At 43.5% G+C, this 19,357-nt stretch overlaps 1 protein-coding gene across 1 annotated transcript in view; it reads left to right on the forward strand.

Annotated features, from left to right (window-relative positions):
* Positions 1-6,504: 6,504 nt before the first annotated feature.
* GCNT2 (glucosaminyl (N-acetyl) transferase 2 (I blood group)) overlaps positions 6,505-19,357 on the forward strand; it is a 127,378-nt gene continuing 114,525 nt past the window's right edge. The window contains exon 1 of the mRNA XM_067751977.1: positions 6,505-6,586. The gene's annotated coding sequence lies outside the window, so the exon portion shown is untranslated. The remainder of the gene's footprint in view (positions 6,587-19,357) is intronic.

The raw sequence follows: 19,357 nt of genomic DNA on the forward strand, positions 1-19,357 counted from the left end.
CTTGACATTGAGAATATTCTCTTACTGAGCTCTGTGCAGAACTAGTGTATTAACCTGAGCCAGCTCTCAGGGTAACTGTCTTTCTCGTATCAGCAATCTATTTCTCCAAGAGCTTCCTTCTCTGTTTTGGCGGTCAGGAGCTTCTATGACACAGGCAGCTGTGTGTGTGTTGACGTGGAAGAGTGTTTTGGAGGAGGGTGTATCTTTTTGTGACCTAAGTACTGATAGAGGGTATCTGATGACACAGGGAAATTTTGGATGGGGATATCCTGTGACAGAGGCAGGCTGCAGACATGTCTGGCGGGGAGGGGAGGTTGTAAGGGAGCTGACAGTTGGATATTTTTCTAGAGTTCCAAATGAGATCGGGGCATGCCTGACTTTGACCCTAAGTATTACCCTTACTTACTGTATTAGTCATCTAATAGAGAGTTTAACCCTCCAGGCTCAAGGTCAGAGATGGGAAATCTGGGACACCTCCCTATGTGAGGCGAGCACCTCTTTTCTCTCTCTTCTATTTCCCATCATTTTGGAGCCAGAAGAGCAGGCTCCTGCCTGTGCAACAGCTTCCTTTTCTCTGACTTCAATGTCATAGCTACTTTCCCTACACGTTGAGAATTTGTTCTAGTAAGTGGGAACTAATAGGATTTGGAAAAATCACTCTCATATAAAACCTGGCTTTCAAATCTATTGCTTTGCTCCAAAATGCTAGGACGCGTGTCAGAAGCTGAAGAACACCTCATCATTTCTTTTTCCAATCCCTCAGTAACAAATGCTGGTCTGCTTCCAGGAAATGGGTACCTTGGATGGACAAGAGGAAAATCACCTACAAAGAAAGACACACACAAAAAAAAGCACATTTATATTTTTCTAAACATTATCCTTGTTACAAGGATACAATTGTTATTAAATCAACTGGGTTTTCAGTGAGTTGTTTTTAGAAGAATTAGCATGAAGCAAGTTGACCTAAGGCCCTTCTAATTTTCCTCCCCGCCTTTAATCTGGCATCTCTTTGCTCTGTGTGTTGTAACTTTTAGTGTCTCGCTTTCAAAATGATGAGTGGAGGAACTTCTCTGGTGGTCCAGCAGTTAGAACTCCGCATTCCCAATGCAGGAGGCCCAGGTTCTATCCCTGTTCGGGGAACTATATCCCACGTGTCGCAACTAAGAGCCTGCATGCCACAATGAAGATCCCGCATGCTGCAACTAAGACCTGGTACAGCCAAATAAATAAATATTTTAAAAACAAAAAGAGATGAGTGGTTAATCAAAAATCACCAGACATTTGAGAAACACCTCTAACATAAAGATTGGTATATAAAACAAACAAGCCAACATGGAAGAGGGAGAGGAAACAAAAAATATAGGGACCATAGTAATTAATATTCTCAGAGAATTGTGAAAAAATAAAGGACCTTTGAGACAAGAGTGAAAGGCTCTAAAATCAGAGCATTCCGAGAACAGGAAAGAGCTCTTGGAAATTAAAACTAAGGAAGCAAAATGAAAAATTCAATAGACAGTGAGGAGGGTAAATTGAGAAAATAGCTCAGAAATTAGAAGAGCAAAAGAAGAATAACAATCAAAAAACCCACTAAAATGGAAAATAGGGAGAAAAGGAAAAAAATCTGAAGGTAAGTAAGAAATAATAAGTATTCCATAAAAGAAAATAATGAAAAGCAGAGGGAGAAAATTGTCGATGAAATGACAGAGAACATTTTCAGAACTAAATGGCATGAGTTTCTAGGACAAAACCTCTCCCCCACATCATATTCCAATATCCTGGAATAAAATAACCAATCCTGAGTTGCATCATTATGAAATTTCAGAATCTTATGGACAAAAAAGAATATATAGGGCTTCCCTGGTGACGCAGTGGTTGCGAGTCCACCTGCTGATGCAGGGGACACGGGTTCATGCCCCGGTCTGGGGAGATCCCACATGCCGCGGAGCGGCTGGGCCCGTGAGCCATGGCCGCTGAGCCTGCGCGTCCGGAGCCTGTGCTCCGCAACGGGAGAGGCCGCAGCAGTGAGAGGCCCGCGTACTGAAAAAAAAAAAAAAAAATATATATATATATATATATATATATATATATATATATATAAGCCTTCTAAAGCCTTCTGAAGAGAACTATAGGTCACTTATAAATACAGCCTGACGTGACCCATTCTCAGGCCCTAGGCTCATTAGATATTTCCTAATTTAACCCTCCTACACCTTCTAAGAGTGGAGCTCAAGTTCCCCTATTTGTAACCCTTCTGCATAGTCCCTGAATGCCCCCTACTGTGGACTGAATTGTGCCCTCACACACCATCCTGCCCCAAGTTCGTATATTGAAGTCCTAACTCCCTATGTGACTATTTGGATATAGGGCCTTTAGGAAGTTATTAAGATTAAATGAGGTCATAAACGTGGAGCCCTTATCAAATATAATCGGTGGCCTTAAAAGAAGAGAGCCCCAAGATGATTACAAATACCAAGAACTCCTTGTTTCAGCAGCTGAATTTGGGATGGCTCCTGGAGGACCCCCTCTTCCTACTTTTCCAAAGATTTGCAGGGCTACTGTTAATGCTTTTACTTGTTGGATGCACTCTCATTGGCACTATTTGTCATGACCGTGACTGAAATCTCACCAAGTCCCTTCTAGGAGGTGTGCTTTAGCCACTTATTTAAACTACCTCTGCCTTCCCCAACTAGGGTTGCCAGATTTTTTTTAGTACAAGTGTGTCCCATGTAAACACTGCATGGGATGTACTCCTGCTAAATGTTTTAAGTGTTAAACACTAAAAATTAAAGACTAGTCTTTGTTAACCTAAAATTCAGATCTAACTTGGTGTCCTGTACCTTTACTTGCCACATCTGACAACCATACTTACTTTGCTTAACTGAGAAAAGTTGAGAGGGTGAGCTGACTATTCCTTCTAAAACTGGGAACAAGGGTTTTTACTAGAACAGCTCCAACCTAAACCTGATCAGTGTGAGTTTTGTGTACATTTCCATAATCAAATGTTTTTCCAGCCAAGGCTTTCTGCACCCATGTTTACAATTTCAGCACAGAAGCAAATTTCGTAGGTCCCAGTCTTCTTGTAAGTATTTAAGGAACCAACTAGCTTTGCCCTTGAGCTCTCTACTGGCCCAATAGCATGGGCTCTCTACCAAAAAACTAGCATGTCCAAGGACACTTAGAAGACTGCCCAGTCAAGGAAGTGTTGGAGCTTTGAGAGCGCTCAGACTTCAATGCCTTCCACGCAAGCAAGCAATAACTTGGCTGACCATGGGTCAAAAGCTACCTCACTGGGTGCTGGGTTTCTTGTACTGCATTTCTTGAGAGTAGTCTTAACTATTGACAAATTTCCCTCAGTAATAGGGAAAATCATTTCCTCAAAGAGTGCATCTTAGTGACAAGACTTAACTCTTCAAGATTTCTGACCCTGAGCATGGTTCCCAATTGGGTTGATCAGCTGTGATCAGGTCTTCTTCAAGAAGGAAAAAAGCCATGGCTTTTTCTTTTCTTTTTAATTTATTTTATTTTATTTTATTTTATTTATTTATTTTTTGCTGCATTGGGTCTTTGTTGCTGCCCACGGGCTTTTCTCTGATTGTGGTAAGAGAGGGCTACTCTTTGTTGCGGTGCGAGGGCTTCTCGTTGTGGTGGCTTCTCTTGTTGTGGAGCACAGTCTCTAGGCGCATGGGCTCAGTAGTTGTGACATGCGGGCTCAGTAGTTGTGGCTCATGGGCTCTAGAGTGCAGGCTCCGTAGTTGTGGCACACGGGCTTAGGTGCTCCGTGGCATGTGGGATCTTCCCAGACCAGGGCTTGAACCTGTGTCCCCTGCATTGGGAGGTGGATTCCCAACCACTGCGGCACCAGGGAAGCCCCAAGCCATGGCTTTTTAAAGTGCCTTTGCCACAGAGGAATATCTGTAGATCACCTCTCCCTCTAGTTCTGTTATGCGGGAAATCACCTTCGAGGGAGTACTCTGCCAATATAAGCTATCCCAGAGGTTACGACAGAAAAACTCTCAGAGCAAATTAAATGCTCGAATCAGTAGTTCATTATTAAATGCCAAATGCATGTGGCATTCCCCCCTGATTCTGTATGCAACCATCTTGTCCTTCATGCCTTCATTCTCATACAAAGTGCTCAGGTCTTTCTCCCTCTGTTCAGGGGACCTATGGGGTCCCAACTGGCTGAATGTTGGCTTGTTCACCGGTGTGGAATCAGAGGACCAGCTGGTGCCGAGTCCACCCAACTCCACTTCTTGGTTCTGCCACAGAAAGTTTCTCCCCTTCCTCTACTTTAGGAACTTCCTGTTTCTCCCATCCAGCTTTCTCCGTCAGGGTGAGGTGCTATATGGCTTACAAGCCTCCGTCCTTTCCTCTAAGCCCACTCAGTTCCTGGAAGAGGAAAAGACGGCTTTGCAACTACACATGTGAACATTTTTACCCAATACGTGGGCCTGTGTTTTCTTGGAATGTTGACTTCTGATTTGATAAGTCGTGGGAGAGAAGAACCTGCCGTCCCAGTGCCAATGAGAGGGAAGGGAGGGAGACTACACAGAAATAACCATGCTAATAGCTTGAGATATAACCCTCTCAGAGAGTTACATATTTGTCACAGATTTTGAGAAGGAAGCAGTGATAAGTATATAGAAACTTAAATAAAGGAAAGTTAAAAATGAAGCAATTATTAACTCCAGAGAAAAAAAATTGTACAAATGTAGGGCTTCCCTGGCGGTGCAGTGGTTGGGAATCCGCCTGCCAATGCAGGGGACACAGGTTTGACCCCTGGTCTGGGAAGATCCCACATGCCACAGAGCAACTAAGCCTGTGTGCCACAACTACTGAGCCTGCGCTCTAGAGCCTGTGCGCCACAACTACTGAGCTCACGTGCCACAACTACTGAAGCCCGCGCGCCTAGAGCCTGTGCTCCGTAACAGGAGAAGCCACCGCAATGAGAAGCCTGTGCACCGAAACGAAGAGTAGCCCCCGCTCGCTGCAGCTAGAGAAAACCCACGCGCAGCTACCCAATACAGCCAACAATAAATTAAATAAATAAATAAATAAAAATAAGTTGTACAAATGTAATCATAGTATACACGTGGCTCAGCTATAAATTATATTTATATAATTATCCTGTCAATACTGCATAACCAATAAAACAAAAATTGTAATATAATTATAGTGAGAGGAAAGGAGGTGTGTGTGTGTGTGTGTGTGTGTCTATGAGTGAGAGTGGGATGGAAGAGACCTAAATTATCAACTTACATAACAGGCAGTCAATAGATAATACCTGTAACTGAAAAATCAAGAAGTTGTATAAGAATGTTACACAGAAACATTGATCTCGAGGAGACAGCAGTGCGTGGTGGCTTGAAGTGATATTTTAGTTCCCTGCCCAGGAATTAAACCTGGGTAGCCTGGATGAAAACCAGGAATCCTAGCCACTAGACCAACAAGGGTTATAGGGTAGAAGCAGTTTCCCTGGCTCTTGACCTTGGTTGAAAGCAAGAATGTTTCAAGGAGGCAAAAACTGTAAAAACAGGTACAAAATTTATTATTAGAGACACAGCACAACACATGGGAGAGCACACAGACAAACAGTTTAGTTAAGACAGAAGCAAGGCAGAGATACACACCCAGAGAGATGTGGGCATTGTGGGTGTCGTCTCTAACAAGGGGGAGCTCCTTAAAGAGGCGGTTAAATTATTTATATAGGGCAGTTCTTCTGAGCCTTTGTTTACCTTTGGCTAATTATCTTGTTGTTGTTGTTTTTTCCCACACCTGGCCTGCCCTAGGACCCTCCCAACATGAATGGGCAACTTTTTTCCAAGATGGATTCCAGCCCAGAGGCCTATGGGAGGCTTGGCATCATCTATTATGGGGTGGCACCCTATACTTTTTGACCCCCAAGGAGGCTTTCTGCACATATGTAGTTGGGCAGGTCTCCTTGACCGCAAGAATGAGAAACGGTGCTCTCCTCAACTTTTATCTGGGCAGGACTCAGCTCAGATAAAGTGTCCACTGGAGACAAAGTCCAGCTGTTTACCCTGTTCCTGTTGTTGTTTCCATCTGAAAGTGTACACGGGAAGCTGGCTCTAAATGTCTAACCTGGAGCCCATCTATCTCCTCCCTCAACATGAGAATAAACGTTATAAGAAACAGCTAAAAGAACTGTCCTGGGAAGCAGGAATTTAAGGAAAAATAATACTGCTATTTTCACTATATAGCTTAAAGTATTTTCTAGTTTTAAAATTATGTGCCCATACTATAGTGATAAAATACATTTTAAAATAAAACAGCAAAGGTTTGATTTGGGTTTTGGCTTTTTTCCAGAGGTTAGAGATTTTCAGGCGTAGTCTGATCTGGGGCCCATCTCCATTTTTCTTCTACTCAAAGTGACAACCATGTAAAGTATACAAGGCAAGAGCCTGAAAATATTTAGAACTGCCTATCCCACATGAACAAAAGCCTTGGGTGTGGCTTGCAGAGTTGTTTCAGAGAGCTCTGAAACAGGAAGTTATTTCATTTTGTCTCCAGCTACTGAAGTCTGATGTGAGTCTATTTCTTAGAAGTGAGCGAGTGCTGGAGCTGGGTGAGTACTGTGGTTGTCTTTGGTGTAAGGGGGTGTGGATTTAGAATGTGAAAAGAAATGCAGAAATAAGACTGCAGGAAGAAAGACGAGTAATTTTACTGCCTAAGGACCAAACTGGCTCCGGAGAAATCTGTTTACATTAAGGTGATATATACTGAATCAAGCCCTGATTTATACATTTGGTAAATTCTCTTTCCATAACCATTATATGATGCCTCTCTCTGCCAGGGCTACACGCCCTCTAGACTCCTCTGGGCACTGGCTCTGTTCCTCTTTCTTCAAACAATCTTCTTTCATTTCCACATCTTCCTGGACATGCCTCCATGGACACCCGCCAGCTTCCTTCCACGTCAGAGCTGTTCCGTTTAAAGACTCACTACTAACTGGAAATGGCTTTCCTTGCTTGGTTGACATTTCCAAGAGAAATCTGACAGGACCCACTCATCTTTTTTTTTTTTTTTTTTTCCTGATCTCCCTGTGCTATGCGGCTGCTTCCCACTAGCTATCTACCTTACGTTTGGTAGTGTATGTATGTCCATGCCTCTCTCTCGCTTTGTCACAGCTTATCCTTCCGCCTCCCCATATCCTCAAGTCCATTCTCTAGTAGGTCTGTGTCTTTATTCCTGTCTTACCCCTGGTTCTTCATGACATTTTTTTCCCTTAAATTCCATATGTATGTGTTAGCATATGGTATTTGTCTCTCTCTTTCTGACTTACTTCACTCTGTATGACAGACTCTAGGTCTATCCACCTCATTACAAATAGCCCAATTTCGTTTCTTTTTATGGCTGAGTAATATTCCATTGTACATATGTGCCACATCTTCTTTATCCATTCATCCGATGATGGGCACTTAGGTTGTTTCCATCTCCGGGCTATTGTAAATAGAGCTGCAATGAACATTTTGGTACATGACTCTTTTTGAATTATGGTATTCTCAGGGTATATGCCCAGTAGTGGGATTGCTGGGTCATATTGTAGTTCTATTTACAGTTTTTTAAGGAACCTCCATACTGTTCTCCACAGTGGCTGTATCAATTTACATTCCCACCAACAGTGCAAGAGGGTTCCCTTTTCTCCACACCCTCTCCAGCATTTATTGTTTCTAGATTTTTTTGATGATGGCCATTCTGACTGGTGTGAGATGATATCTCATTGTAGTTTTGATTTGCGTTTCTCTAATGATTAATGATGTTGAGCATTCTTTCATGTGTTTGTTGGCAGTCTGTATATCTTCTTTGGAGAAATGTCTATTTAGGTCTTCTGCCCATTTTTGGATTGGATTATTTGGTTTTTTGTTATTAAGCTGCATGAGCTACTTATAAATTTTGGAGATTAATCCTTTGTCAGTTGCTTCATTTGCAAATATTTTCTCCCATTCTGCGGGTTGTCTTTTGGTCTTGTTTATGGTTTCCTTTGCTGTGCAAAAGCTTTGAAGTTTCATTAGGTCCCATTTGTTTATTTTTGTTTTTATTTCAATTTCTCTAGGAGGTGGGTCAAAAAGGATCTTGCTGTGATTTATGTCATAGAGTGTCCTGCCTATGTTTTCCTCTAAGAGTTTGATAGTTTCTGGCCTTACATTTAGGTCTTCAATCCATTTTGAGCTTATTTTTGTGTATGGTGTTAGGGAGTGATCTAATCTCTTACTTTTACATGTACCTGTCCAGTTTTCCCAGCACCACTTATTGAAGAGGCTGTCCTTTCTCCACTGTACATTCCTGCCTCCTTTATCAAAGATAAGGTGACCATATGTGCGTGCGTTTACCTCTGGGCTTTCCATCCTGTTCCATTGATCTATATTTCTGTTTTTGTGCCAGTACCATACTGTCTTGATTACTGTAGCTTTGTAGTATAGTCTGAAGTCAGGGAGCCTGATTCCTCCAGCTCCATTTTTCGTTCTCAAGATTGCTTTGGCTATTTGGGGTCTTTTGTGTTTCCATACAAACTGTGACATTTTTTGTTCTAGTTCTGTGAAAAATGCCAGTGGTAGTTTGATAGGAATTGCATTGAATCTGTAGATTGCTTTGGGTAGTAGAGTCATTTTCACAATGTTGATTCTTCCAATCCAAGAACATGGTATCTCTCTCCATCTATTTGTATCATCTTTAATTTCTTTCATCAGTGTCTTATAATTTTCTGCATACAGGTCTTTTGTCTCCTTAGATAGGTTTATTCCTAGATATTTTATTCTTTTTGTTGCAATGGTAAATGGGAGTGTTTCCTTGATTTCACTTTCAGATTTTTCATCATTAGTGTATAGGAACGCCAGAGATTTCTGTGCATTAATTTTGTATCCTGCTACTTTACCAAATTCATTGATTAGCTCTAGTAGCTTTCTGGTAGCATCTTTAGGATTCTCTATGTAGAGTATCATATCATCTGCAAACAGTGACAGCTTTACTTCTTCTTTTCTGATTTGGATTCCTTTTATTTCCTTTTATTTTCTGATTGCTGTGGCTAAAACTTCCAAAACTATGTTGAATAAGAGTGGTGAGAGTGGGCAAACTTGTCTTGTTCCTGATCTTAGTGGAAGTGCTTTCAGTTTTTCACCATTGAGGACGATGTTGGCTGTGGGTTTGTCATATATGGCCTTTATTATGTTGAGGAAAGTTCCCTCTATGCCTACTTTCTGCAGGGTTTTTATCATAAATGGGTGTTGAATTTTGTCGAAAGCTTTCTCTGCATCTATTGAGATGATCATATGGTTTTTCTCCTTCAATTTGTTAATATGGTGTATCACGTTGATTGATTTGCGTATATTGAAGAATCCTTGCATTCCTGGAATAAACCCCACTTGATCATGGTGTATGATCCGTTTAATGTGCTGTTGGATTCTGTTTGCTAGTATTTTGTTGAGGATTTTTGCATCTATGTTCATCAGTGATATTGGCCTGTAGTTTTCTTTCTTTGTGACATCCTTGTCTGGTTTTGGTATCAGGGTGATGGTGGCCTCGTAGAATGAGTTTGGGAGTGTTCCTCCCTCTGCTATATTTTGGAAGAGTTTGAGAAGGATAGGTGTTAGCTCTTCTCGAAATGTTTAATAGAATTCGACTGTGAAGCCATCTGGTCCTGGGCTTTTGTTTGTTGGAAGATTTTTAATCCCAGTTTCAATTTCAGTGCTTGTGATTGGTGTGTTCATATTTTCTATTTCTTCCTGATTCAGTCTTGTCAGTTTGTGCATTTCTAAGAATTTGTCCATTTCTTCCAGGTTGTCCATTTTATTGGCATAGAGTTGCTTGTAGTAATCTCTCATGATCTTTTGTATTTCTGCAGTGTCAGTTGTTACTTCTCCTTTTTCATTTCTAATTCTATTGATTTGAGTCTTCTCCCTTTTTTTCTTGATGAGTCTGGCTAATGGTTTATCAATTTTGTTTATCTTCTCAAAGAACCAGCTTTTAGTTTTATTGATCTTTGCTATCGTTTCCTTCATTTCTTTTTCATTTATTTCTGATCTAATTTTTATGATTTCTTTCCTTCTGCTAACTTTGGGGGTTTTTTTGTTCTTCTTTCTCTAATTGCTTTAGGTGCAAGGTTAGGTTGTTTATTCGAGATGTTTCCTGTTTCTTAAAGTAGGATTGTATTGCTATAAACTTCCCTCTTAGAACTGCTTTTGCTGCATCCCATAGATTTTGGGTCATTGTGTCTCCAGTGTCATTTGTTTCTAGGTATTTTTTATTTCCTCTTAGATTTCTTCAGTGATCACTTCGTTATTAAGTAGTGTATTGTTTAGCCTCCATGTGTTTGTATTTTTTACAGATCTTTTCCTGTAATTGACAACTAGTCTCATAGCATTGTGGTTGGAAAAGATAACTTGATACAATTTCAATTCTCTTAAATTTACCAAGGCTTGATTTGTGACCCAAGATATGATCTATCCTGGAGAACGTTCCATGAGCACTTGAGAAAAATGTGTATTCTGTTGGTTTTGGATGGAATGTCCTATAAATATCAATGAAGTCCATCTTGTTTAATGTATCATTTAAATCTTGTGTATTTCTCCTTGGATTTATCCTGTATGGGACTCTCTGTGCTTCCTGGACTTGATTAACTATTTCCTTTCCCATAATAGGGAAGTTTTCAACTCTAATCTCTTCAAATATTTTCTCAGTTCCTTCCTTTTTCTCTTCTTCATCTGCAACCCCTATAATTCGAATGTTGGTGCATTTAATGTTGTCCCAGAGGACTCTGAGACTGTCGTCAGCTCTTTTCATTCTTTTTTCTTTATTCTGCTCGCAGTAGTTATTTCCACTATTTTATCTTCCAGGTCACTTATCCGTTCTTCTGCCTCAGTTATTCTGCTATTGATCTCATCTAGAGTATTTTTCATTTCATTTATTGTGTTGTTCATCGTTGTTTGTTTCATCTTTAGTTCTTCTAGGTCCTTGTTAAATGTGTCTTGCATTTTGTCCATTCTATTTCCAAGATTTTGGATCATCTTTACTGTCATTATTCTGAATTCTTTTTCAGGTAGACTGCCTATTTCCTCTTCATTTGTTAGGTCTGGTGGGTTTTTATCTTGCTCCTTCATCTGCTGTGTGTTTTTCTGTCTTCTCATTTTGCTTATCTTACTGTTTTTGGGGTCTCCTTTTTGCAGGCTGCAGGTTCGTAGTTCCCGTTGTTTTTGGTGTCTGTCCCCAGTGGCTGAGGTTGGTTCAGTGGGTTGTGTAGGCTTCCTGGTGTAGGGGACTAGTGCCTGTGTTCTGGTGGATGAGGCCGGATCTTGTCTTTCTGGTGGGCAGGTCCACGTCTGGTGGTGTGTTTTGGGGTGTCTGTGGACTTATTATGATTTTAGGCAGCCTCTGTTAATGGGTGTGTATATTTTCCTGTCTTGCTAGTTGTTTGGCATAGGATGTCCAGCACTGTAGCTTGCTGGTCGTTGAGTGAAGCTGGGCGCTGGTGTTGAGATGGGGATCTCTGGGAGATTTTCGCCGTCTGATATTATGTGGAGCTGGGAGGTCTCTTGTGGACCAGTGTCCTGAAGTTGGCTCTCCCACCTCAGAGGCACAGCAGTGACTCCTGGGTGCAGCACCAAGAGCCTTTCATCCACACGGAAAAAGAGGAAATGGGGAAAAAATCATAAATCTTGCTCTCAAAGTCCACCTCCTTAATTTGGGATGATTCGTTCTCTATTCATGTATTCCACAGATGCAGGTACATCAAGTTGATTGTGGCGCTTTAATCCGCTGCTTCTGAGGCTGCTGGGAGAGGTTTCCCTTTCTCGTCTTTGTTCTCACAGCTCCCGGGTTTCAGCTTTGGATTTGGCCCCGCCTCTGCGCGTAGGTCGCCGGAGGGCGTCTGTTCTTCGCTCAGACAGGATGGGGTTAAAGGAGCCGCTGATTGGGGGCTCTGGCTCACTCAGGCCGGGGGAGGGAGGGGCACTGCGTTCGGGGCGGGCCTGAGGCGGCAGAGGCCGGCGTGAAGTTGCACCAGGCGCGCCGTGCGTTCTCCCGGGGGAGTTGTCCCTGGATCCCGGGATCCTGGCAGTGGCGGGCTGCACAGGCTCCGGGGAAGGGGGTGTGGAGAGTGACCTGTGCTCGCACACAGGCTTTCTGGTGGCGGCAGCAGCAGCCTTAGCGTCTCTTGTCCGTCTCTGGGGTCCGCGCTTTTAGCCGCGGCTCGCGCCCGTCTCTGGAGCTCCTTTAAGCGGTGCTCTGAAACCCCTCTCCTCGCCACCAGGAAACAAAGAGGTAAGAAAAAGTCTCTTGCCTCTTCAGCAGCTCCAGACTTTTCCCCGGACTCCCTCCCGGCTAGCCGTGGCGCACTAACCCCCTGCAGGCTGTGTTCACGCCGCCAACCCCAGTCCTCTCCCTGCCTCCGACCGAAGCCCGAGCCTCAGCTCGCAGCCCCGCCCGCCCCGGCGGGTGAGCCGACAAGCCTCTGGGGCAGGTGAGTGCCGGTCGGCCCTGATCCTCTGTGCGGGAATCTCCCCGCTTTGCCCTCCGCACCCCTGTGGCTACGCTCTCCTTCCTCCGCGGCCCCGAAGCTTTCCCCCTCCGCCACCCGCAGTCTCCGCCCGCGAAGGGGCTTCCTAGTGTGTGTAAACATTTCCTCCTTCACGGCTCCCTCCTACTGGTGCAGGTCCCGTCCCTGTGCTTTTGTCTCTGTTTATTCTTTTTTCTTTTGCCCTACCCAGGTACGTGGGGAGTTTCTTGCCTTTTGGGAGGTCTGAGGTCTTCTGCCAGCGTTCAGTAGGTGTTCTGTAGGAGTTGTTCCACGTGTAGATGTATTTGTGGTGTATGTGTGGGGAGGAAGGTGATCTCCGCGTCTTACTCTTCCGCCATCTTCCCGGAAGCCCCACCCACTCATCTTTTTGAGGGAAGCCATAAAAGCCGTGGATCAGCTATGGGGTTTGGGGAGGGGATGCTGGCAAATGGTAGAATGTGGTGAAGACAAGGGCTGCGTGCTGGCCGAGCAGAGGCTGAACTTGCAGGGGACAGCACTCTGAAATCCTGCCAAGAATCACCCCTTGGTCTCTGTGGGCAATTTGCTTTTTCAAGGATCCTGTGGGCAGAGATTCTCTCTAGATATTTCCTCACAGGAGGAGATGAAGAGAAACTAGGTGGTGGAACTTGAAGCTTTTTTTTTTTTTTTTTTTTTTTTGCGGTACGCGGGCCTCTCACTGTTGTGGCCTCTCCCGTTGCGGAGCACAGGCTCCGGACGTGCAGGCTCAGCGGCCATGGCTCACGGGCCCAGCCACTCCACGGCATGTGGGGTCTTCCCGGACCAGGGCACGAACCCGTGTCCCCTGCATCGGCAGGCGGACTCGCAACCACTGCGCCACCAGGGAAGCCCAGAACTTGAAGCTTTTTAAGTAGAAAAAGAGGAAATTGTTTGCTTTTCTTTGGTAAAAATATATTTAATTTCTTTACGCATATATACTCAGATAATACATAGTGCTCCCTCAGTGTATCAAGTGAGCAGATATATGCCTCCCCCTGTTTTCACTTGGTTACTCCTTCTTTTCTTCCTCTTCCCACCGCCCGCATTAACTTTCTCTCCATCCTCAGCCCCCCAAGGTAGCTCATGTAACTGCCATGTTTTTCTTCTCATATGGTTAGTTTTCTTCTCAATGGTTAGTTTGATGTGTCGACCTGGGTAGGTTATAGTACCCAGTAATTTAATCAAACACTCGTCTAGGTGTTGCTGTGAAGGTGTTTTGTAGATAATGTTGACATCTACAATCAGTTGACTTTAGGTAAAGGAGATGACCCTCAATAATGTGGGTGTGCCTCATCCAATCTTGAAGGCCTTAAGAGCAAAAACTGAGGTCCCCTGAGGACAGAAACATCAAAATTCTGCCTGGGTTACCAGACTGGCACCCTGCCCTACAGGTTTCAAACTTGTCAGCCCCGCAGTTGCATGAGCCAATACCTTAAAATAAAAATCCGAAGAACCCTGGTTGATATAATACTTACTCATTTAATCATATAAATATTAACATATTGATAGAGACATACAGGTTTTTGCTGTCTTTCGATTTGCAAAAATGAGATGATATTGTAAATGTGTTTCTTCATCTTGCTTTTTCTCATCAACATTTAAAAGGCTGCCTAACACTCCTTGGTCCTTAGTGCACATGAGTGCATATGAAACATGAAATGGTTCATTAAGTCATTCTCCTACTAATTGAAAATCACTCTGTTCTCTTTTTTTCCCCACTATGAGTGATGCTACAACAAATATCCTTGTATGTGCATATGTGTATAGACGGATGTATAAAGACTGACAGCCCCACCCCTAGCCAGGGACCCAAGGCCTGTGCCCATGTGTGGGTAAAATGAGGGGGAGGAGGTGAGAGGGGGAGATTTTCTGAGACTCCTTGACACAGGGGCCCAGTGCTCTGTGAATCTGAAACCTGTTGGTGAAGTCTTAATGTGAGCTAAGTTTAGATGGGGAGGATGGAGATGCAATGGCTGACGGGATTAAGGTGAAAGTCTGGGAACTTCCCTGACGGTCCACTGGTTAGGACTCCGCACTCTCACTGCTGAGGGCCTGGGTTCAGTCCCTGGTTGGGGAACTAAGATCCTGCCAGCAGTGTGGCACTACCAAAAAAAAAAAAGTTTGAATGAAAATTGGGATTTTCAAACAGATTTTATGTGAAATGGTACTGGCTCCTATGCCTGAATGCATTATTGCGATGGATATTTTGTCCTACTAGGCATTGCTTCTCCTAATTAAGTTTGTAAAACACAAGGCATGTAAGTTTGCCCGCGGGCCGGTCTCGATTGGACATGATGGATGGGAACCTGAGGACTGCTGAGCGCACACAGTGGTTGATTTAAAACAATATAGAATACCTCGTTGGCGAAAGGAGATTACCACTTTAATTAATGACATGCTGGAAGCTGGCGGGCTGGTACCAATGAATGCTCTGCACAGTAGCCCTGAGTGGCACAGGGAAAAGGTGGATGGGGCCTGAAGATTCACGGCAGACCAGTGAGGCTTAACTAAGGTTGTGTTGCCCACGGCCCCAGCTTCACCCTCCAAAAATACAACAGGCTCAAGAAGACTGGGACTCTGATTAATCTCGAGAATGCTTCTCTGTTGCAAACTCAAGAAGAGCCAACTGTAGTCATGTGAGAAGAACTCCAATTGGTGATCACTGTCCTGTCGCAAGGTTACCTGAACTCACCAGTTTACCGTCATAATTTGATCAGAAGGGATTTGGCCTTGTTGCAGGTCCTGAGTGTAAGATTATAGCATACTGATGACATTACGAAAATATTGGAAACTGCAGAGCAAGCTAGGACTGACTTGAATGCCACGATGGATCACGTGACCAACTGAAGCTGGTTAATCTAGCAAAGATCCGAGGGCCTGCCTAAAACGTGAAACTCTTAGGAATGTCATGGTCCAGAGCCATTCAGGATGTTCCATAAGAGACTAAACAATAAAGTGCTGTCACCACTCACCCTTAGAACCCAACCCAACCTCCAGCCTTTGGTTAGCTTATTTGGATTCTGGAGAATGCATATTCTACATCTGGAAATACACTAGGTCCTATCTGTAAGGATACCCAGAGGAAAGCCGTATCTAGTTGAGGATCTGAACAAAAGCAGGATGTGTCTGAATTACAAAACGCGATGGCTCTTTCACCACCTTTGGGCCGTTGGGATCCCCACTCAAATATGATTTGGGAAGTGTCTGCCTCTCCCACTCATGCAGACCAGAGCCAGTGGCATAAGCCCATGAGCACCTACCAGTGGCAACCATTGGGATTTTGGACCAGAAGTTTTCCAAATTCTGCCCCCTGCCCCTTACACATTACTTGAGAAACAGTTACTAGTGAGCTATTGGGCATGGATTTGGACTGCCTCAATAACTGTAGGACATCCAAAATCATGAAATCTGAAGTATCCACAGTGTCCTGGTAATGTCAGAGAAACACTCTTACAAGGAAGGCAGTGCTCAGAGGAGTTCCATACAAAATGGAAATGGTTTACACAGGAGCATGCTACCAGGGGAACGCAGGGTGGTACTCACCATGCCCACAGCAGGTAGCTGCTTTTCCCCATGACTGACTTTGGAACCACTTGAAGAACTGCTGGGACTTACTGCCCCATGGCCAGTGGCGCTATGAACATCTGTTAGTTGACCAGCAAAGAGCTGCCTGGTTTACAGATGACAGTTGCAAGATGAATAAACAGTATCCTGTCTGGAAAGACTGATTAAAGAAAGTAAGAATAAATTAGCTCAATGGGCTGAATTGCAGGCTATTTTCCTAGCAGCGATGGAAGAATTGAACGATGGGAAAAGCTCCTACATTTGGGTTTTCACTGACTCATGTGCAGTAGCTAATGGCCTGGTCATATGGTCAGGTGATTGGACAATGGAAAACGGGACTATTAAAAGGATGCTCATATGAGGTGTAGCCCTATGGGGAACATTCTGGGAATTTAAGAGATATGTTTGGGTTTTTTCTGGCTGTATTGAGATATAATTGACATATAACATTGTGTAAGTTTTCAGGGTGTATGGTTTTTTGACTTGATACATATTGCAAAATAATTATTATCATAGTATTAGCTAAAACCTCCATCACATAAGTACCTTTTTGTGTGTGTGTGTGGTGAGAACATTTAAGAGTTCCTCGTTTAGCAATTTTCAAGTATACAATACAGTATTATCAACTATAATCATCTATGTTAGACTGCCAGGACTGATTCAACTCAAAACTAGAAGTTGGTAACCCTTTGTCCAACATCACTCCACTTCCTCCACCCCATACCCCCAGCCCCTGGTAACCATCATTCTACCCTCTGTTTCTATGAGGTTGGTTTTTTTGGTTCCACATATAAGTGAGATCACACAGTATTTGTCTTTCTGAGTCTGGCTTATTTGAGCTGGAGTAATGCCCTGAAGATCCACCACACCCTCACCATCACTTATCATTGCTTTTTGTTGCTAACAGGTGTGAGATGATATCTCAGTGTGGTTTCAATTTACATTTCCCTGATGATTAGTGATATAGAGCACCTTTTCTTGTACCTATTGGCCATCTGTATGTCTTTTAAAAGGTTTGTAGTGACAGATAACTACATTGAATGACTTACGTCTTTTTCATTCCTTTTCCTTTTTGCTCCTCTGAATAATTTCAGTTGATCTGTCTTCAAGCTCACTTCTGATTGGTCATGTCTGCTGTTGGAGCTCTCTCTTGAATTCTTCATTTCAGTCATTGTATTCTACAGCTCCAGAATTTTTGTTTGGTTCTTTTTTATTTTCTAAACTATTTTTATTTCTTCTTCCAAATTTTATTGAGATACAGTTGATACACAGCACCGTGTAAGTTTAACATGGACAACATAATGATGTGATTTACATACATCTTGAAATGATTCTCACAGTAACTTTAGGGAACATCCACCATCTAATATAAAAACAAAATTAAAAGGGGGGCAGAGCCAGGATGGAGGACTAATCATTAGAGAAATGCAAATCAAAACTACAATGAGATATCATCTCACACCAGTCAGAATTACCATCATCAAAAAATCTACAAACAATAAATGCTGGAGAGGGTGTGGAGAAAAGGGAACCCTCTTGCACTGCTGGTGGGAATGTAAATTGATACAGCCACTATGGAGAACAGTATGGAGGTTCCTTAAAAAAATAAAAATAGAATTACCATATGACCCAGCAATCCCACTACTGGTCATATACCCTGAGAAAACTGTGAATGAAAAAGAAACCTGTCCCACAATGTTCACTGCAGCACTATTTACAATAGCTAGGACATGGAGGCAACCTAAGTGTCCATCAACAGATGAATGGATAAAGAAGATGTGGCACATATATACAATGGAATATTACTCAGCCATAAAAAGGAACGAAATTGAGTTTTTTGTAATGAGGTGGATGGACCTAGAATCTGTCATACAGAGTGAAGTAAGTCAGAAAGAGAAAAACAAACATAACAAACTGTATGTTAATGCATATATATGGAAACTAAAAAAGTGGTACTGGTGAACCTAGTGGCAGGGCAGGAATAAAGATGCAGACGTAGAGAAGAGACTTGAGGACACAGGATGAAGGGGAAGCTGGGACGAACTGAGAGAGTAGCATGGACATATATACCCTACCAAATGTTAAATGGATGCCTAGTGGGAAGCAGCTGCATAGCACAGGGAGATCAGCTCAATGCTTTGTGACCACCTAGAGGGGTGGGATAGGGAGGGTGGGAGGGAGGCTCAAGAGGGAGGGGCTATGGGGATATATGTATACGTATAGCTGATTCAGTTTGTTGTACAGCAGAAACTAACACAACATTGTGAAGCAGTTATATTCCAATAAAGATGTGAAAAACAAACAAAAAAACCCCAACCAAAATTAAAGAAATGGAAAAAAATTTTTTCTTGTGATGAGAACTCTTAGGATTTACTCTCTTAACTTGCATATATAACATACAGCAGTGTTAATTATATTTGTAATGTTGTACATTATGTCCCTACTATTTATTTATATTTATTATAACTGCAAGTTTATACTTTTTTTTTTTTTTTTTTTTGCGGTACACGGGCCTCTCACTGCTGTGGCCTCTCCCGTTGCAGAGCACAGGCTCCGGACACGCAGGCTCAGTGGCCATAGCTCACGGGCCCAGCCGCTCCGCGGCATGTGGGATCTTCCCGGACTGGGGAGTGAACCCGTGTCCCCTGCATCGGCAGGTGGACTCTCAACCACTGCGCCACCAGGGAAGCCCACAAGTTTGTACTTTTTGACAGCCTTCCTCCAGTTCTCCCTCCTGCCATCCTCCTGCACCCCCTCAGCAACCCCCCTCCCCGTAACCAGAAATTTGATATCTTTTTCTATGAGCTTTTGCTGCAAAATTTTTAATCTCTCCGTGAAATCTGAATGAAAGCCTTGCCAGGTAGACTATTCTTGGTTGTAAGTTCACCTCCTGGTGGGTGTGGATGGTTGATAACATGGCCGGCTGTGGGTTCCATGGTCTCCCAAAGATGATGCTGGCCCACTGCTGAGCAGGGCTGGGTCCTCGTGCTACTGGCTGAGGGGTACAAGGGATCTCAGAGCTGGTCGGTCTGCTGGTGGGTGGAGCTGAGTTCCTGGGCATCCTGGGGCTGGTGTTGGCCTGTGAGTGGGCAGGACCAGGACCCAGAGTCTCTGGCTGCAGGGCCCTAGGGAACCCCAATACTGGTCTCAGCCACTGGTGGGTGGGGTAGATCCTGGGGCTGCTGGCTGAGGGGCCCAAGGTGTCCCAGAGCCGGTGCTGGCCTCCGGGTGTCTGGGCCATGTCCTGACATGGAAGGCTGTGGCGTT

The sequence above is a fragment of the Pseudorca crassidens genome, chromosome 10 (genome assembly GCF_039906515.1).
Source record: "Pseudorca crassidens isolate mPseCra1 chromosome 10, mPseCra1.hap1, whole genome shotgun sequence".
Taxonomy (NCBI): domain Eukaryota; kingdom Metazoa; phylum Chordata; class Mammalia; order Artiodactyla; family Delphinidae; genus Pseudorca; species Pseudorca crassidens.